Source organism: Callospermophilus lateralis, unplaced genomic scaffold (genome assembly GCF_048772815.1).
Source record: "Callospermophilus lateralis isolate mCalLat2 unplaced genomic scaffold, mCalLat2.hap1 Scaffold_1576, whole genome shotgun sequence".
Taxonomy (NCBI): domain Eukaryota; kingdom Metazoa; phylum Chordata; class Mammalia; order Rodentia; family Sciuridae; genus Callospermophilus; species Callospermophilus lateralis.
In genome coordinates this window covers 235,859-254,123 of record NW_027512681.1, presented here as the reverse complement: position 1 = coordinate 254,123, position 18,265 = coordinate 235,859, and the positions used below count along the sequence as shown (strand labels likewise).

The window sequence follows — 18,265 nt, the reverse complement described above, 5'->3', positions numbered from 1 at the left end:
AAAAACATCAAAAAGATTGTGCACCATGATCAAGTGGGATTCATCCCAGGGATGCAAGGTTGGTTCAACATAACAGAAATCAATAAATGTAAGTCATCACATCAATAGACTTAAAGATAAGAATCATATGATCATCTCAATAGGTGCAGAAAAAGCATATGACAAAATACAGCACTCCTTCATGTTCAAAACACTAGAAAAACTAAAGATAACAGGAACATATCTCAAAATCATAAAGGCTCTCTACGCTAAGCCCCAGGCCAACATCATTCTAAATGAAGAAAAATTGAAGGCATTCCCTCTAAAAGCTGGAACAAGACAGGGATGCCCCCTTTTACCACTTCTATTTAACACAGTACATGAAACACTGGCCAGAGCAATTAGACGAAAAAAAACAAAAGGGATACATATAGGAAAACAACTCAAATTGGCATTATTTGATGATGATACGATTCAACACCTAGAAGACCCTAAAAGTTCCACCAAAAAACTTCCAGAACTAGTAAATAAATGAATGTAGCAGGATACAAAATCAACACCCATAAGTCAAAAGCATTTCTGTATATCAGTGACAAAGCCTCTGGAAAGAAATGAGAAAAACTATCTCATTCACAATAACCTCAAAACCTGAACAACAAAAATAAAACAAAAGCAAAACAAAACAAAAACCCCAGAACACACACAAAAAAACTTGTGAATCCACTTAAGGAAAGAGGTAAAAGATCTGTATAAAGAAAATTATAGAACCCTAAAGAAAGAAATCAAAGAAAGCCTTAGAAGATGGAAAGATCTACCTTACTCTAGGATAGGCAGAATTAATATTTTATCAAAATGACCATACTACCAAAATCAGTATACAGATTTAATGCAATTCCAATCAAAATCCCAATGGCATTCCTCATAGAAACAAAAAAGCAATCATGAAATTCATCTGCTAAGATAAGAGACCCAGAATAGCTAAAGCAATCCTTAGCAGGAAGAGTGAAGCAGGGGGCATCACTATACCAGACCTTAAACTATACTACAGAGCAATAGTAACAAAAACAACATGGTATTGGCACCAAAACAGACTGGTAGACCAGAATAGAGGGCACAGAGACTAAGCCACAAAATTGCAATTATCTGATATTAGACAAAGGTGCCAAAAACACACACTGGAGAAAAGATAAACTCTTCAACAAATGGTGCTGGTAAAACTGAAAATCCACGTGCAAAATGAAATAAACCCCTATCTCTCACCGTGCACAAAACTCGAGTCAAAATGGATCAAGGACCTGGGAATAAAACCAGAGACCCTGATCTAATAGAAGAAAAAGTAGGCCCTAACTTCCTTAATAAGACTCCTTTGGTGCCAGAATTAAAATCATGAATCAATAAATGGGGCAGATTCAAACTAAAAAGTTTCTTCTCAGCAAAAGAAACAATTTGTGAGAGTGTACATCTTGGGAGCAAATCTTTACCCCTCACATATTAGACAGAGCACTAATCCTTAGGGTATATAAAGAACTCAAAAAGCTAAACACTAAAATAAATAAATAGATAACCAACCCAATCAATAAATAGGCCAAGGAACTGAACAGACACTTCTCAGAAGATGATATACAATCAGTCAACAAATATATGAAAAAAATGTTCATCATCGCTAGCAATTAGAGACATAAAAACCAAAAGTACTCTAAGATTTCATCTCACTCCAATCAGAATGGCAGCTATTATGGATACAAACAACAATAAGTGCTGGCGAGGATGTGGGGGAAAAGGTACACTGCTGGTGGGACTGCAATTGGTGTAGCCAATATGGAAAGCAGTATGGAGATTCCTTGGAAAGCTGGGACTGGAACTACCATCCGACCCAGCTATCCCACACCTGAGTCTATACTCAAAGGACTTAAAAACAGCATACTACAGGAACACAGCCACATCAATGTTTATAGCAGCACAATTCACAATAAACTGTGGAGCCAACCTAGATGTCCTTCAGTAGATGAATGGATTAAAAAATATGGCAAACATACACAATGAAATATTACTCAGCAATAAAAGAGAATAAAATCATGGCATTTGCAGATAAATGGATGGAGCTGGAGAATAATGCTAAGTGAAGTTAGCCAATCCCAAAAATCCAAATGCTGAATGTTTTCTTTGATATAAGGAGGCTGATTCTTAGTGGGGTAGGAAGGGAGAGCATTGGAGGAATAGACGAACTCTAGATAGGGCAGAGGGATGGGAGGGGAAGGGAGGGGGCATGGGGTTAGAAATGATGATAGAATGTGATGAACACTATTATCCAAAGTACACATATGAAGACATGAATGGTGTGAATATACTGTGTAAACAACCAGAGATATGAAAAAAAAACATGCTCTATATATGTTATATAAATTGCAATGCATTCTGCTGTCATATATAAATAAAAAAACTAATATAAAGAAAGATAATTAACCCATAATGAATGTGTTGGTCAGCTTTCTGCTACTGTGACAAGTAGCTGAGATAATGAGTTTATAAAGAGAAAAGTTTTACTCTGGCTCACAAATTTGGAGGGTCAGTCCACCATCAGCTGGCCCCCTTGCTGTTAAGCACATCATGGCAGAAGGGCATGGCAGAGGAAGCCAGCTATCTCAAGGCTGGGACATAGAGAGCAAAGAAGAGGAAGAGGCTGGATCCCTGCTACCCATTCCAAGGACACACCCTCAATGAATGACCAGAAGACATCCCATGAGGGCTCACCTTTCAAAGGTTCCACACACTTTCACCAGTTTCATGCTGGGGACCAAGACTTTAACATATGAGCCTTTGGGAGATATATAGGATCCAAACTATAGCAGTGAATCTCAGTAAGTACTAGATGTTAATAATATCATCTTCTTCCTCACTTTTACTCAACTCTTTTTTAAGCATCTCTCATTTTTCCCTCTTATTTAAATCATTTAATAAATAAGTTTGCACAGTTCTTGTATCCCACAAGCAGTGTAAGAGGAATTTTTGATGGAAGGAATTAAATGTGGGAAATATGATCACAGAGGCTCACAGTATAGGCGGTGGGTAGGTTAATAAGCACACTGGCACTCTACCTACTGGTGAGTACATGCCACCCTTTGCCTTTGTTTCTGTTTGTCTGCATCTGCTACAAGACTACACACCCCTGAAAGTCAAGGTCAATGTCTTAATCTTCTCTATCCCTATGGCCTCATCTGGATCAATAACTATTCAATAAATATTTGCAGAAAAACAACAACAAAGGAAGCCTTCCTCCTTAGGCTACAGAGAAAATTGAGAGGAAGAGAGCCAGAGACAGACACTCAGCTAACGAGAGTGGAGTAGGAGAAGACTGAACTGGGGATCCAAAGAGAGGGCAGGAAGTGCAAGGAGAGCACTGGGCAGAATAAGCAGGGAATATATTTAGGATTATAAGGAGACAGGGTCCCCATGAGGTTGGACGGTGGTTATGACATAGGTGGTGAGCGTCCATAATATAGTTCCACTCAAAACAGACTAGGTCTGATTCCTTTGGAAGGACTAGACACAGATATGTATATACACAAACATCTAAAAATGCTTATTTAACGCAAAAGACTAAGTGAAGTGGATTTTGGTTCAATGAGTGAAAGTGGATGGAATCACTCATCAAAGGAAATTAAAGACTGTTTCCCAGAAACGAAAGTAGAGGGAATTCCAACACAAGAATGGAGAGTCCAACAAGGGAACTCCTGTCATCTCGATCCAAGATTTCACAAGCCTACTGCCTGTTGTCCAAAAGATTTCAATATTTCATGGTGATAACATACAACTTAAAAATGGCCTTCATAAACCTCTTGAGTACAGATTTTATCACATTGCCTATTTTCAGAATGTAAAATATAGCAATGGAGAAATATAACATTAACAAACATACTAAAAGAAACAACTATGTTGTTGGGATTCTTGCTATGAGTCAATATTATAAATGTCCCTTTATTACTAAGGCTCTTAAATCCACCCAGAAATGCATTCAGACCAGACTGAAATATAAAAATGTGTTTCTGCTGAATAAGGTGACATTTCAGTGCTTCTACATACTTAGAGAAGCTTCTCTTAAAAACACGGTCCAGGGACTGGGGCTGTGGCTCATCAGTAGAGCACTCGAGGCCCTGGGTTTGATCCTCAACACTACATAAAACTAAATAAATAAAATAAAGGTATTGTGTCCAACTACAACTAAAAAAAATAAACATAAAAAAAGAGGCCCAAAGCACCAAGTGCTGGGATTGAATGTCTGCTCTGCCTTACTTGGATTCTTAATCTCTTAATATCCTTTTTTGTAAAATGCGAATAATAATCCCTGCCTACTAGGATTTTCATGAAACCAAAATGGGACAATTTACATAAAGTACCCAAGAACATTTATGTCCCAATCTTATTACCTTCTGAGACCAGCCAGATAGTACCGTGTTTCATGAATGTCTTTGTACTCCTCATCCCTCTACTGTACAGACCATGGGGCAGCTCTATGATTTACTTTCCTGGTTATTACCAGTAACTCCCTTTCCATGGAGAGACTTTAAAACAAGACAAGTTGGATATTAAGAAGACAAAAAGAGCTGGGGTAAGGACTGAGTGGTAGAGCAGTTGGGAGGCCCTCAGCTCAATGCCCAGAACCATAAAATGAAATGACATGAAATAACGTGACACGACATAAAAATAATAAAGTAAAAAGAAAGAAAAAGAGGGAACACATCATATGCTCATTTGAATGTAAATTAAGTAAAAAAAAATACTGGATGGAATCATAAAATCTTGGGCCCAGTCTTCAAAATAAGAGTAAAACAGAAACTCATTTACAACAATCTGGATGAGGAAAAAGTATTTAAAATATTGGTAAGGCCCTTTAAGAACAAAACCTTCTGAGTATGAAAGATGCACACAGGGCACGATGGGGCACACCTACAATGACAACTACTTGGAAAGCTGGAGGATTGCAAATTTGAGTCCCATCCCAACGACCTGGTGAGACTATCTCAAAATAAACAATGAAAAGGGCTGGGCATGCAGCTCAGTGGTAAATGACCCTGAGTTCAATCCCCAGTACCAAGACATAGTTAAATGGACAAATTACAAGTATACTTCAAACTTCTTTTCCAAATAGTCAGTTCTATAGCACTGACTGCTACCTGGTAATTGCCAGGAAAAGGCTCCTATACTACAGTAAGATCTCAAGCAGCAGTCCTCACAGGTGTCTGTGCAGTTACAGTGTAAAGAATCCAGTGTCCAGGCTGGATGCAGTGCCCCACCTGTGATCCTGGAGACTCTGGGAGCTGAGGCGGGAGGATCACAAATTCAAGGCATTCCTTGGCAACTTAGAAAGACCCTGTCTCAAAATTTAAAAAATTAATAAATAAAAAGGACTGGAGATGTTGCTCAGTGGTAGAGTACTCCTGGGTTCAATCCCCAGTACCAAAATAAAACCAAAAAACAACAATAAAAATCTGCTAGTAATAAAAATCTCTAGTAATCTGCTAAACACCAACCATGTTGTGATTTAATCTCAGTTGTCACAATAGTCATCCAAAGTAAGAAAGGTAACTACCCCCAGTTTACAGATGAGGACACTGAAGTTGATGGAAATTAAGAAACCAACCCAATAACACATAGCTAATGAGTAGAGGTTAGATCACAGAATTCCCACCATGCCTGCCTATACATCAACAGGACCCAAAGACGACAGACCAGACATATCAGGAAAGAGGCCAAGTATCAAAAAGTGTAAGACAAGACAAGACTTCCACAAATTCAGCACAGTTTCTGACAGGGTACAGTATACTCACGATTTTAGGAATGGTGCATCTTTCAAGCAAATCTGAAAAATTAAGGAAGACACATTAAAAAGACTGGTATTGCTGGGCATGGTGGCCCACACCTGAATCCCAGCAGCTTCTGGAGACTCAGGCAGGAAGGCGGCAGGCGCAAAGCCAGCCTCAGCAACTTACTGAGACTCTGTCTTCAAAAATAAAAAAGGCTGAGGATTGGTTCAGTGGTTAAGTACCCTTAGGTTCAATCCTTGGTAACAAAAGAAAAAAAGTTAGAATTAAAAAAATAAAGACTGGTATTGATAAATTCTGATTATTAATAATCTAGTTTCTTATTTCTTGTTAACTCTCTTAAACCAGAGGATCTAAGCCTTTAACTTGTTTACTAAGTTAAAAACTAAGCACAATTTCTAAGTAGCACTATCACACAAACAGACAGAAGTTATGGTTAAGTAGAAGGCCTTACAGTTGCCCAGTCTTACTCAGATAAGGATTTAAAACAAGACTGAAACTAGGCATCCTGCATTCCTATCCCCCGGTTATCAGACATGATGCCTCTGTACATGAAACCCTCTGCCCTGCTGCCTGCCTCCTCCTGTTCATCAACAAAGAGGCAGCTAAAGTGCCAATTTCTGGGAAGCTTTCCCCTTAATCCACAAGTAGAGAGGGAAATATGTCTAGCTACCTTGAAGCACAGTGATTCTGCACTTCGTTTGGTCACAGTCCCTCTTTGACAATGTGATGAAGGTGGATGTCCTCCTAGAAAAATGTGTGCTCTCAAAAAAAAGTCAATATAATTCAGTGGGTTCTACAACTTCTAAGAACCCAGGTTAGGAGAAATGAATGAATACCTCACAGGTGGTCAGCAGCACATGAAAACGTGACTTCTGTTTTAGGTCTTGCTGAAGATGGGCTCTTTCCTCCTTGTCCCCTGCATATGTTACACAAGAAAGACCTGGAGCAAATCTAAATCCAAGAAAAGAAGCAGATGACCCAAATGCCACAACTATGAGATGGTGTGTGCATGTCATGGCCGGACTGCAGTGTGCAGACGCCATTCATTAGGTGCTGGTCACAGAACCGTACCTAGAATAATGGTTAGACCTCAGGGTAAGGTCTGTGTGAAGCAGGGAGAAGGATCAGGTCTAAGAGGGTCTCATGCTAACTAAAAATGCAATAATGTTTCTCACTTTAGTTACTTCCTATGTTACTATGAGAAGGACAGTTTCTCCTTTACATCAGCAAAATTTACTGAGAATAAGTACTAGCCTTTAAATTGTAGAAGGGTAACAGTAACACCCACTGGATCCTCCCCCATCAGACCTTGTGTCTTGCCTACACTGTTTCAGTTCAACCTTTCTGGAATAAAATCATTGAATATGACAAGATTTTGCTTCATGATCTTTTATCCATCATCTAGAAAAATATCTTCACATAAACAATACAAGTTCAGCTACATCTACTCTGTACCTTTCCATTTCTTCTTTCCAGTTGTTCAAAACAGACAGAGGACTGAGAATCAGAAATGGTCCTTCATCATTTAACCTTCCCGTCAAGTAAATGAGGAGAGCAATCCTCTGAAACAAAGCAGGCAGTTTTGATCACCTTTCCAGGAGACACAACCATAAAGTTCCTACAACCATAGGCAGAGAACACAAACTGTTATACAAGATTTGCTTTATAAAGAAATTCCGTACAATCTTCCTCATATTAGGAAACTAGCACGTTCTTAGAAGTTCTTAGAACGACATCAGGTAAGCTCAGTGACTTTGCTGGTGTTCAATTACCTTAGGAGTTAACGAGCAATGAGGCTCAATATTTATGTAACTGAACCAAAAGGAAAAACGTCAGGAAAGAACAGAAATCAATGAAACCAATACACCTGTTGGAAAACAGCAGTAGTACTTTGAAAATATTAAGCCAGAAGTGCTAAGATCTGACAGCAAAGAGTACATGCACATCACGGCCTTGGCCCTTGGCTCGGCTGTTCTGATGAGAGTGCTTTGCTTCCTCCCCAACTTTCTCCCTCCTTCTATAATCATTTAGAGGGTGCCTTCTACTGGCTCAAGTTCTAAGCTCAAGTTATATGTGAACAAAACAGATACAACCTTTGGTCTTTCATAATGGGTGCATTATAATCATACTGTATAGCGGGATCCATATGCCATAGATGTACATGCATATATCTACAACACGCATTCAAATGCACAAAACAGACAATAATTCATTCTCACAAGAAGTATGAGTATGAAATGAAACTTTGCAAAGCCAAATGTGCATACTTCGGGACATGTTTGAGTACACTTATGTCTCTAAAGTTGCTCTCAACAAACAAAAACACGTGAAGAGCTTGCATCCCCAAATACTGTGCTATTTCTGAGGAAAAATATGCCCTAAGGATCAAATTCAAAATCCTGAGAAAACTATAGGCTCAAAAGTGTTCACATCAAAATTAATTTAAGTAACCCAAAAAAGGGGGAATTCATGATTCCTCATCAATAGGACGTTAAGCAAATTATAAATTCTCGATGGCATACTATGCAGCCAGTTGAATGATTTTGAATATAATAAAATGCAAAACTATAGTGCCAATGTTACATTAATGAATAGAAATCATATGGGCTAGATGTGCACTGTAACTTCAATGATGTAAAACATACCTTGCTGCTTATGGCTGTGGTTAGAATGCTGTGATGACAGAGTGGCAGTTCATTTTTTTTGACACAATCATATTAATCTTAAAAAGGAAATGATTTTCTCATTTAACTATCCCAGCCCAAAGTGTGCCCAGAGCATCCCTCTAATAAGTGGCTTAACTGGATTAAAACCATTCTGTTGAATGCTCGCTGGGGATGCAATTTAGAGAAAGTTTGTCTTTACTACCACAAATCAGAAGTGTCTACCAAATAAATTCAGAGTCACTAGTGAATTTTATCAAACATCTAAAATGGAAATGAGAACAATTTTACATAAGCTCTTGCTGAAAATTGAAGAGGAACACTTTTCAATATATTCTATGAGGCCAGCTTTACCCAAATACTAAAACCAGACAAAATTAGTATAAAAAAGAATATCACAAAACAATATCCTTCATAATGTAGATGCAAAATTTCTAAACATACTTTTACCAAAACAGACTTGGAGTTGGTACATTTTTAGAGAATTTAAAGTAGAGGTGGAAAGGCAAAGGACAAGTGGAATTTGCTGGCTCTCTGTGAAGTCAGTAGGACAATTTCAATGACTGAGACAAAGGAGATTATAGGGAGGATACCTCCAGGAAACTGATTTTTAGTTTCATAGTTCTCGTACAGGAATATACCAGAAACATATTTGTTTGCCCAAGAGAGAGAAGTGATGAATCTCAGAGGACCTTATATAAGTGGTCGCATTGTTTCTGAATAATGCCAAGATTGATGAGGTACATCTACCTAAGTAAAGGACGCTTCAACATATGATCAGAGTAGCCTATGTGCACCGCTGCTCCAGCTTAAAGTTTGTTTATATATATATATATATATATATATATATATATATATATATATATATATATACACACACACACACACACACATATATATGGTTAGAGTCGGACGGGACAGTTGAACTTCTAAAAGGATTATGAGACCCTTGCTCATTCTCTCCAGTGACCACTGGTGAAACTTTCCTGGGATTGAAAAATTTTTATCTTCCTGATTTCTGATCAAGCTGCCTCTGACATATATCACGATTGTACCTGGATATCTTTTATATCCTTCAGATAAGTAAGTGATTAACCCAAGAGGTGTTATGACTGAATTTTCCATTAATCCAAGGCCATGTGTCAACCCAGGGCAGTATTTCTTATTATCCTGGCAGAAGCATCAATTTCAACACTCCACCATTGATCACTAGATCAATGCCCGAGGGGGCCACATCTGATTCTCCCCTTTTAAGGTCAGAGAGTCTAAGTTTTATTTTGGAAAACATACGGTACTTCCTCCATATTTCTCTATCACTGTAGAAAAATGGGCAGCAGCCTGACCCCAACCCACCCCCACTGAGAAAGAGAGAGTAATATTAGAAGCAATACAGTTAACTTCATATAGTGTTACTAAGGAGCACAGTCAATTTAGTCCTTGGGCAAGTATACATGCTTTACACAGAGAAAAAACCTAAACCTGGGCCCAATAACTGCACTTGTAACTCAAGTAACTTTTCTCACAGACACATGTCAATGCTCATATAAAGGTAATGACATAATTAATAACTACCCCCACAACTAAAAAAATCAATCCCAAGGTTGTGATCTCTTAAAAGTTAAGCATTTCACATTCTAGTATATACATACATACACACACACATACACCCTCACACACACACATATATAACAGCACTTAAAGATGGTATTAAGCCAGGTGTGGTGGCACATGCCTATAATCCCATTGGCTCCGGAGGCTAAGGCAGGAGGATTATGAGTTCAAAGCCAACCTCAGCAATTTAGGGAGGCACTAAGCAACTAAGTGAGACACTGTCTTCAAATAAAATACAAAAAAGGGCTGGATGTATGGTAAAGTTTTTAAGTACACCTGAGTTCAATCTGGGGTACCCCCCCCCAAAAAAAAGATGGAAATGAGTTGTGGGGAGGTGTTTCAGTGTAGGTAAACAGTGCTTCTTCCACAGTAACATACCTGGCAATTCTTACCAAGGCCCATCTCATCTCCCAGGATGCAGCCATTTTGACAGTGGAATCGCTGGGCTAGCCAGTTGACTCCCTCCAGTTGATAAGGGCGTAAATAAATTCCTAGAAATAAAAAATATAGCAAAATCAGAGAGCAAACATTTCAGCACATATGTGGGCTAAGCTCTAAGGCTTTGAATGAAGAACATGGCTTACATTCCCTTAATGTCAAACTTTATTGGCTATATCTTTTATTGGGACATTCTATGTATACAAACATTAGCGGATTTCCAAATTTCTTTTTGGGCAGACTTGGGTTACCATTCAAAGCCCTGAAATAGCCTGTCACTGTTATATAATCTTCTTGATCGATGAGAAACTCAGCCTGGGATCTGTTCTGTAATACCCAGTCTCAAGCCACTGTCCTTTCCTGGAAATAAGTATTCCTGGAAGTGATGCGACAAACAACACATGGACTGTTCATATGCTTGCTTAATGGCACTCATCTAAATCTGCCATTCCTGCTATATTGTCCCTTAAAGAAAAGGGGGACAGTAAAACACCATGATCCTGAATGCTCCCTTTCTGTTTATAAAAACCTAGCAAAATTAAGGGACCAATGAGATCAAGCCTAGGCTGGAAAGTCCAGATAAATATCATCTTGGAGGACACTGGCTTCTCTCTGCACACTGGGCACTAGGGCAAGTTAGTGTTATCTGTAAAAAGCTACTTTCTTGCATGTATGCTGGTCATACACACAAACTAAAGTTGACGTCACTGCTTCCTCAGTCTAACATGTAAGCCTCCTCCCTGAATGGGGCTGGGCAGAGAACTGAGGGCTTTGTGGAAAAGATACATGTCACTTGTTTGGCCAGAGCCACCAGGCAAAACACCAGGAGCAAGAGAGGTACTGCTTGGAGAAGCACCTTCAGGGACACAGGTGCTATCTGTTCAGTCTGTTGCCACGGAACTCTTCCTGGAGCCGTCATTGATCTGTTAGAAGCTTTCCCCGATAAACCATGTCTCCCATGCTGTCTCCAGCACCTTCTTTGGCCTCCCCACAACCTAGTACAACTGGGCTGTGGACTGCCCCTGCTAAAGGACAAAATGAAAACAGGACTACACTGTGCACCAACAGAGAAGCAGGGTTAAGAATGGAGACGCTGCTACATAAAGGGTGTTTAAAACTGAACAAGGATGGCAAGAGACTATCAATATTTACATTATATATATTTATAATTATATCTATATCCTCATAAATAAAAAGTAAAAATAAAGATATAAAGATATATATTTTAAAAAGTAAAAGGTTGAAGTGGTGGATAAAGAGTGACCCTCAAAGAGTTCATGCACAGACCTCAGAATCAGTGAATGTTACCTTACTTGGCAAAAAGGAGTCCACAGCCATGACTAAGGTTGAGGGTCTGGAGATGGGGAGACCATACTGAGTTATCCTGAATTACCCAATCTAATCACTCACACCTTTAGAAAATAGACCCTTCACCAGATGTGATCAGGAGGAGGTGACTATCATGAGGCAGTCCAGGTACCCCCGCCCAAAAGACCCTGCCATGATTAACCTTCTCCTCTTGTGAGATCAGGATGCCTTGCAGTTTGAACCTTCCTCTTGTTCTAAATGATCTGTTGGCTCTCCAGAGTCAGGCCTCTGTCTAAAACTCCAGTCAATATCTGGGCTATGATATTCTACAGAAGCTTTGCAAGATATTATCATTGGGGAAACTGAGGAAGGTTCCATGGGATCTCTTTTTTTTAAAACTGCAGGTGAATCTATAATTAGTTTAAAATAACATGTTTAATTAAAATGATATGAAACTATACAAAGATAACAGTATTTAATACTTAGAAGATGACTGCAAAAGGAAAAAAAATCATCCAAAAAGAAGTCAGAAAGAAAAGGATTTAATATAGGCAATCAGCTCACCATAAAATTTTTTGTTGGAAGGGCTGGAAAAGCAGCCCCTGGTTTAGCTTCCTGGTACAACTGCTGGATAACTATCAGAACTGGCTCATTCAGGTGATATCTACCTTCAGGACCAGGAATCCAGGAACCCACGAAAATCGTACGCTATTTCCCCAAATGTTTCACAAAGAACACACACTGCTGCTGGAATCAGGAAAAGAAGAATCTTGACCCACCCACAGTTTCCCTACATATCCATCTACTTTAACGAACAGGAGGGCCAGTCGCGCCCCCCCCCCCCCCCCCCCCCCCGCCACGCTACCGTTCCCAGTCTTCCCACACCGCCTGGTGGTGGACGCCCGACTACTCCCCCCAAGACTCCCTGCGACCCCCGCCTCCGCCCGCCCTCCTCACCCACCTCCTCACCCACCTCCGCATCCCCCCATCACTGCGGCAGACCAGCCTGCCCACAGGCCCCTCTCCACCCGTCCTCCACTCTGAGGGAAGCGGCACTGCGCCTCATTTCCCGAGAGCCACAGAGCCCTAGAGGCAGGAGCGGGCCGAGCGCTCTCCACGGAGAAGGGCCGCACTCCGGGCGGGAACCTCGGGCGCCACGCCCCCCGCCCCCCCCCCCCCCCCCCCCCGCCCGTCCTGCCGTGCCCACTGCGCCTCGTTTCCCGAGAGCCACGGAGCCCTAGAGGCAGGAGCCGGCCGAGCGATCTCCACGGAGAAGCGCCGCACTCCGGGCGGGAACCTCGGGCGCCACGCCCCCCCACCCCACCCCCCGCCGCCCGTCCTGCCGTGCCCACTGCGCCTCGTTTCCCGAGAGCCACGGAACCCTAGAGGCAGGAGCGGGCCGAGCGCTCTCCACGGAGAAGCGCCTCATTCCCGGCGGGAACCTCGGGCGCCACGCCCGCCCCCCCCCCCCCCCCCCCCCCGCCCGTCCTGCCGTGCCCACTGCGCCTCGTTTCCCAAGAGCCACGGAGCCTAGAGGCAGGAGCGGGCCGAGCGCTCTCCACGGAGAAGCGCCGCACTCCGGGCGGGAACCTCGGGCACCACGCCCCCCCCCGCCCGCCAGTCCTGCCGTGCCCACTGCGCCTCGTTTCCCGAGAGCCACGGAGCCCTAGAGGAGGAGCGGGCCGAGCGCTCTCCACGGAGAAGCGCCGCACTCCGGGCGGGAACCTCGGGCGCCACGCCCCCCCTCCCCCCCGCCGCGCCCGTCCTGCCGTGCCCACTGCGCCTCGTTTCCTGAGAGCCACGGAGCCCTAGAGGCAGGAGCGGGCCGAGCGCTCTCCACGGAGAAGCGCCGCACTCCGGGCGGGAACCTCGGGCGCCACGCCCCCCCGCCCCCCCCCCCCCGCCCGTCCTGCCGTGCCCACTGCGCCTCGTTTCCCGAGAGCCAGGGAGCCCTAGAGGCAGGAGCTGGCAGAGCGCTCTCCACGGAGCAGCGCCGCACTCTGGGCGGGAACCTCGGGCGCCCCGCCCCCCCCCCCCCCCCCGCGCCCGTCCTGCCGTGCCCACTGCGCCTCGTTTCCCGAGAGCCACGGAGCCCTAGAGGCAGGAGCGGGCCGAGCGCTCTCCACGGAGAAGCGCCGCACTCCGGGCCGGAACCTCGGGCGCCACGCCCCCCCCGCCCCCCCCGCCCCCCCCGCCCGTCCTGCCGTGCCCACTGCGCCTCGTTTCCCGAGAGCCACGGAGCCCTAGAGGCAGGAGCGGGCCGAGCGCTCTCCACGGAGAAGCGCCGCACTCCGGGCGGGAACCTCGGGCGCCACGCCCCCCCCGCCCCCCCCCCCCGCCCGTCCTGCCGTGCCCACTGCGCCTGGTTTCCCTAGAGCCACGGAGCCCTAGAGGCAGGAGCCGGCCGAGCGCTCTCCACGGAGAAGCGCCGCACTCCGGGCGGGAACCTCGGGCGCCACGCCCCCCCCGCCCCCCCCCCCCGCCCGTCCTGCCCGTGCCCACTGCGCCTGGTTTCCCTAGAGCCACGGAGCCCTAGAGGCAGGAGCCGGCCGAGCGCTCTCCACGGAGAAGCGCCGCAATCCGGGCGGGAACCTCGGGCGCCACGCCCCCCCCGCCCCCCCCGCCCCCCCCCCCCCGCCCGTCCTGCCGTGCCCACTGCGCCTCGTTTTCCAAGAGCACGGAGCCCTAGAGGCAGGAGCGGGCCGAGCGCTCTCCAGGGAGAAGCGCCGCACTCCGGGCGGGAACCTCGGGCGCCACGCCCCCCCGCCCCCCCGCCCCCCCCCGCCCCCCCCCCGCCCCCCCCCGCCCCCCCCCCCCCGCCCGTCCTGCCGTGCCCACTGCGCCTCGTTTCCCGAGAGCCAGGGAGCCCTAGAGGCAGGAGCGGGCCGAGCGCTCTCCACGGAGAAGCGCCGCACTCTGGGCGGGAACCTCGGGCGCCCCGCCCCCCCCCCCCCCCGCGCCCGTCCTGCCGTGCCCACTGCGCCTCGTTTCCCGAGAGCCACGGAGCCCTAGAGGCAGGAGCGGGCCGAGCGCTCTCCACGGAGAAGCGCCGCACTCCGGGCGGGAACCTCGGGCGCCACGCCCCCCCGCCCCCCCGCCCCCCCCCCGCCCCCCCCCCCCCCCCGCCCGTCTGCGTGCCCACTGCGCTCGTTTCCCGAGAGCCAGGGAGCCCTAGAGGCAGGAGCGGGCCGAGCGCTCTCCACGGAGAAGCGCCGCACTCTGGGCGGGAACCTCGGGCGCCCCGCCCCCCCCCCCCCCCGCGCCCGTCCTGCCGTGCCCACTGCGCCTCGTTTCCCGAGAGCCACGGAGCCCTAGAGGCAGGAGCGGGCCGAGCGCTCTCCACGGAGAAGCGCCGCACTCCGGGCGGGAACCTCGGGCGCCACGCCCCCCCCGCCCCCCCCGCCCCCCCCCCCCCGCCCGTCCTGCCGTGCCCACTGCGCCTCGTTTTCCAAGAGCCACGGAGCCCTAGAGGCAGGAGCGGGCCGAGCGCTCTCCAGGGAGAAGCGCCGCACTCCGGGCGGGAACCTCGGGCGCCACGCCCCCCCGCCCCCCCGCCCCCCCCCGCCCCCCCCCCCCCCCCCGCCCGTCCTGCCGTGCCCACTGCGCCTCGTTTCCCGAGAGCCAGGGAGCCCTAGAGGCAGGAGCGGGCCGAGCGCTCTCCACGGAGAAGCGCCGCACTCTGGGCGGGAACCTCGGGCGCCCCGCCCCCCCCCCGCGCCCGTCCTGCCGTGCCCACTGCGCCTCGTTTCCCGAGAGCCACGGAGCCCTAGAGGCAGGAGCGGGCCGAGCGCTCTCCACGGAGAAGCGCCGCACTCCGGGCGGGAACCTCGGGCACCACGCCCCCCCCCAAGCCACACACCCCCCCCCCGCCCATCCTGCCGTGCCCACTGTGCCTCGTTTCCCGAGAGCCACGGAGCCCTAGAGGCAGGAGCGGGCCGAGCGATCTCCACGGAGAAGCGCCGCACTCCGGGCGGGAACCTCGGGCGCCACGCCCCCCCACCCCACCCCACCCCACCCCCCGCCGCCCGTCCTGCCGTGCCCACTGCGCCTCGTTTCCCGAGAGCCACGGAACCCTAGAGGCAGGAGCGGGCCGAGCGCTCTCCACGGAGAAGCGCCTCACTCCCGGCGGGAACCTCGGGCGCCCCCCCCCCGCCCGTCCTGCCGTGCCCACTGCGCCTCGTTTCCCAAGAGCCCACGGAGCCCTAGAGGCAGGAGCGGGCCGAGCGCTCTCCACGGAGAAGCGCCGCACTCCGGGCGGGAAACCTCGGGCGCCACGCCCCCACCGCCCCCCCCCCCCCCCCCCCGCTCGTCCTGCCGTGCCCACTGCGCCTCGTTCCCGAGAGCCACGGAGCCCTAGAGGCAGGAGCGGGCCGAGCGCTCTCCCAGGAGAAGCGCCGCACTCCGAGCGGGAACCTCGGGCGCCACGCCCCCCCCCCCCTCCTGCCGTGCCCACTGCGCCTCGTTTCCCGAGAGCCACGGAGCCCTAGAGGCAGGAGCGGGCCGAGCGCTCTCCACGGAGAAGCGCCGCACTCCGGGCGGGAACCTCGGGCGCCACGCCCCCCCCGCCCCCCCCCGCCCGTCCTGCCGTGCCCACTGCGCCTCGTTTCCCGAGAGCCACGGAACCCTAGAGGCAGGAGCCGGCCGAGCGCTCTCCACGGAGAAGCGCCGCACTCCGGGCGGGAACCTCGGGTGCCACGCCCCCCCCGCCCCCCCCCTCCCGTCCTGCCGTGCCCACTGCGCCTCGTTTCCCGAGAGCCACGGAGCCCTAGAGGCAGGAGCGGGCCGAGCGCTCTCCACGGAGAAGCGCCGCACTCCGGGCGGGAACCTCGGGCGCCACGGCCCCCCCCCCGCCCGCCCCCCCCGCCCGTCCTGCCGTGCCCACTGTGCCTCGTTTCCCGAGAGCCACGGAGCCCTAGAGGCAGGAGCGGGCCGAGCGCTCTCCACGGAGAAGCGCCGCACTCCGGGGCGGAACCTCGGGCGCCACGCCCCCCCCGCCCCCCCGCCCCCCCCGCCCCCCCCCGCCCGTCCTGCCGTGCCCACTGCGCCTGGTTTCCCGAGAGCCACGGAGCCCTAGAGGCAGGAGCGGGCCGAGCGCTCTCCAGGGAGAAGCGCCGCACTCCGGGCGGGAACCTCGGGCGCCACGCCCCCCCCCGCCCCCCCCCCGCCCCCCCCCCCCCCGCCCGTCCTGCCGTGCCCACTGCGCCTGGTTTCCCGAGAGCCACGGAGCCCTAGAGGCAGGAGCTGGCCGATCGATCTCCACGGAGAAGCGCCGCACTCCGGGCGGGAACCTCGGGCGCCACGCCCCCCCGCCCCCCCCCTCCCGTCCTGCCGTGCCCACTGCGCCTCGTTTCCCGAGAGCCACGGAGCCCTAGAGGCAGGAGCTGGCCGAGCGCTCTCCAGGGAGAAGCGCCGCACTCCGGGCGGGAACCTCGGGCGCCACGCCCCCCCCCCCCCGCCCCGCCCCGCCCCCCCCGCCCGTCCTGCCGTGCCCACTGCGCCTGGTTTCCCGAGAGCCACGGAGCCCTAGAGGCAGGAGCGGGCCGAGCGCTCTCCACGGAGAAGCGCCGCACTCCCGGCGGGAACCTCGGGCGCCACGCCCCCCCCGCCCCCCCCCCCCGCCCGTCCTGCCGTGCCCACTGCGCCTCGTTTCCGGAGAGCCACGGAGCCCTAGAGGCAGGAGCGGGCCGAGCGCTCTCCACAGTGGGAACCTCGGGCGCCCCGCCCCCCCCCCCCCCCCCCCGCCCATCCTGCCGTGCCCTCGCCTGCTCCACCAACTGACGGCGAGGAATGGGGAATGGGAGGCCGGCGAAGGTCGCTGCGGCTGCTCCCTGAGGGCAGGACAGGACCCGACTGACCGCTCAGAGCGGCGCGTGGCCCGAACGCCGCGGGAAGGACCAACCGTCGGCCAGCCACCTGCGGCGCGCGCAGGCTCCCAGAGTCAAGGGGGCGGTGCGTCTTCCCAGTCCAACCGCAGCGCCACCCGCACAGCCGGACCGCCTGGACCCGGGCTTCGCGCCCCACCAGGCAGGTTTCCTCGCCCACCGCCCGGCTACCCGGAAGTACCCCGCGCCGAGCTGCGCCCACCGCACGAGCGCCCACCCACTACCGGCGGAGGGGAAGCCCCGGCTCGCGGAAAGCTGGTGTGCACGAGGTGGCGCATCTGGGCGGCCCTTCTCCTGCAGCCCACTTACCTGTCAGGCCGCACTGCCTGTCAGCTCCTGCACCCATGTCCTCACCGCCTCGGGTCTGCCCTTCGCCTGGAAGGCTACGACGAAACCCGGCACGCTACCCTCCATCTGGCTGCGAGAGGCTCCGCCCCGCACGCCATGCGTGCGCAGCCTTTCCTGTGAGCCGCGGAGGACCCTGGGAGCGCCGCTCAGGGCTGTGGGAGCGCTGCGCAGCCGCCAGGGGACGCCCGCTGAGGGCGTCTATTGCGAACTGCTG

At 50.7% G+C, this 18,265-nt stretch overlaps 1 pseudogene; it reads right to left on the bottom strand.

Annotated features, from left to right (window-relative positions):
- Positions 1 to 18,117, bottom strand: part of LOC143389737 (chromodomain-helicase-DNA-binding protein 1-like) — a 48,703-nt pseudogene extending 30,586 nt beyond the window's left edge.
- Between the last annotated feature and the right edge of the window lie 148 nt (positions 18,118 to 18,265).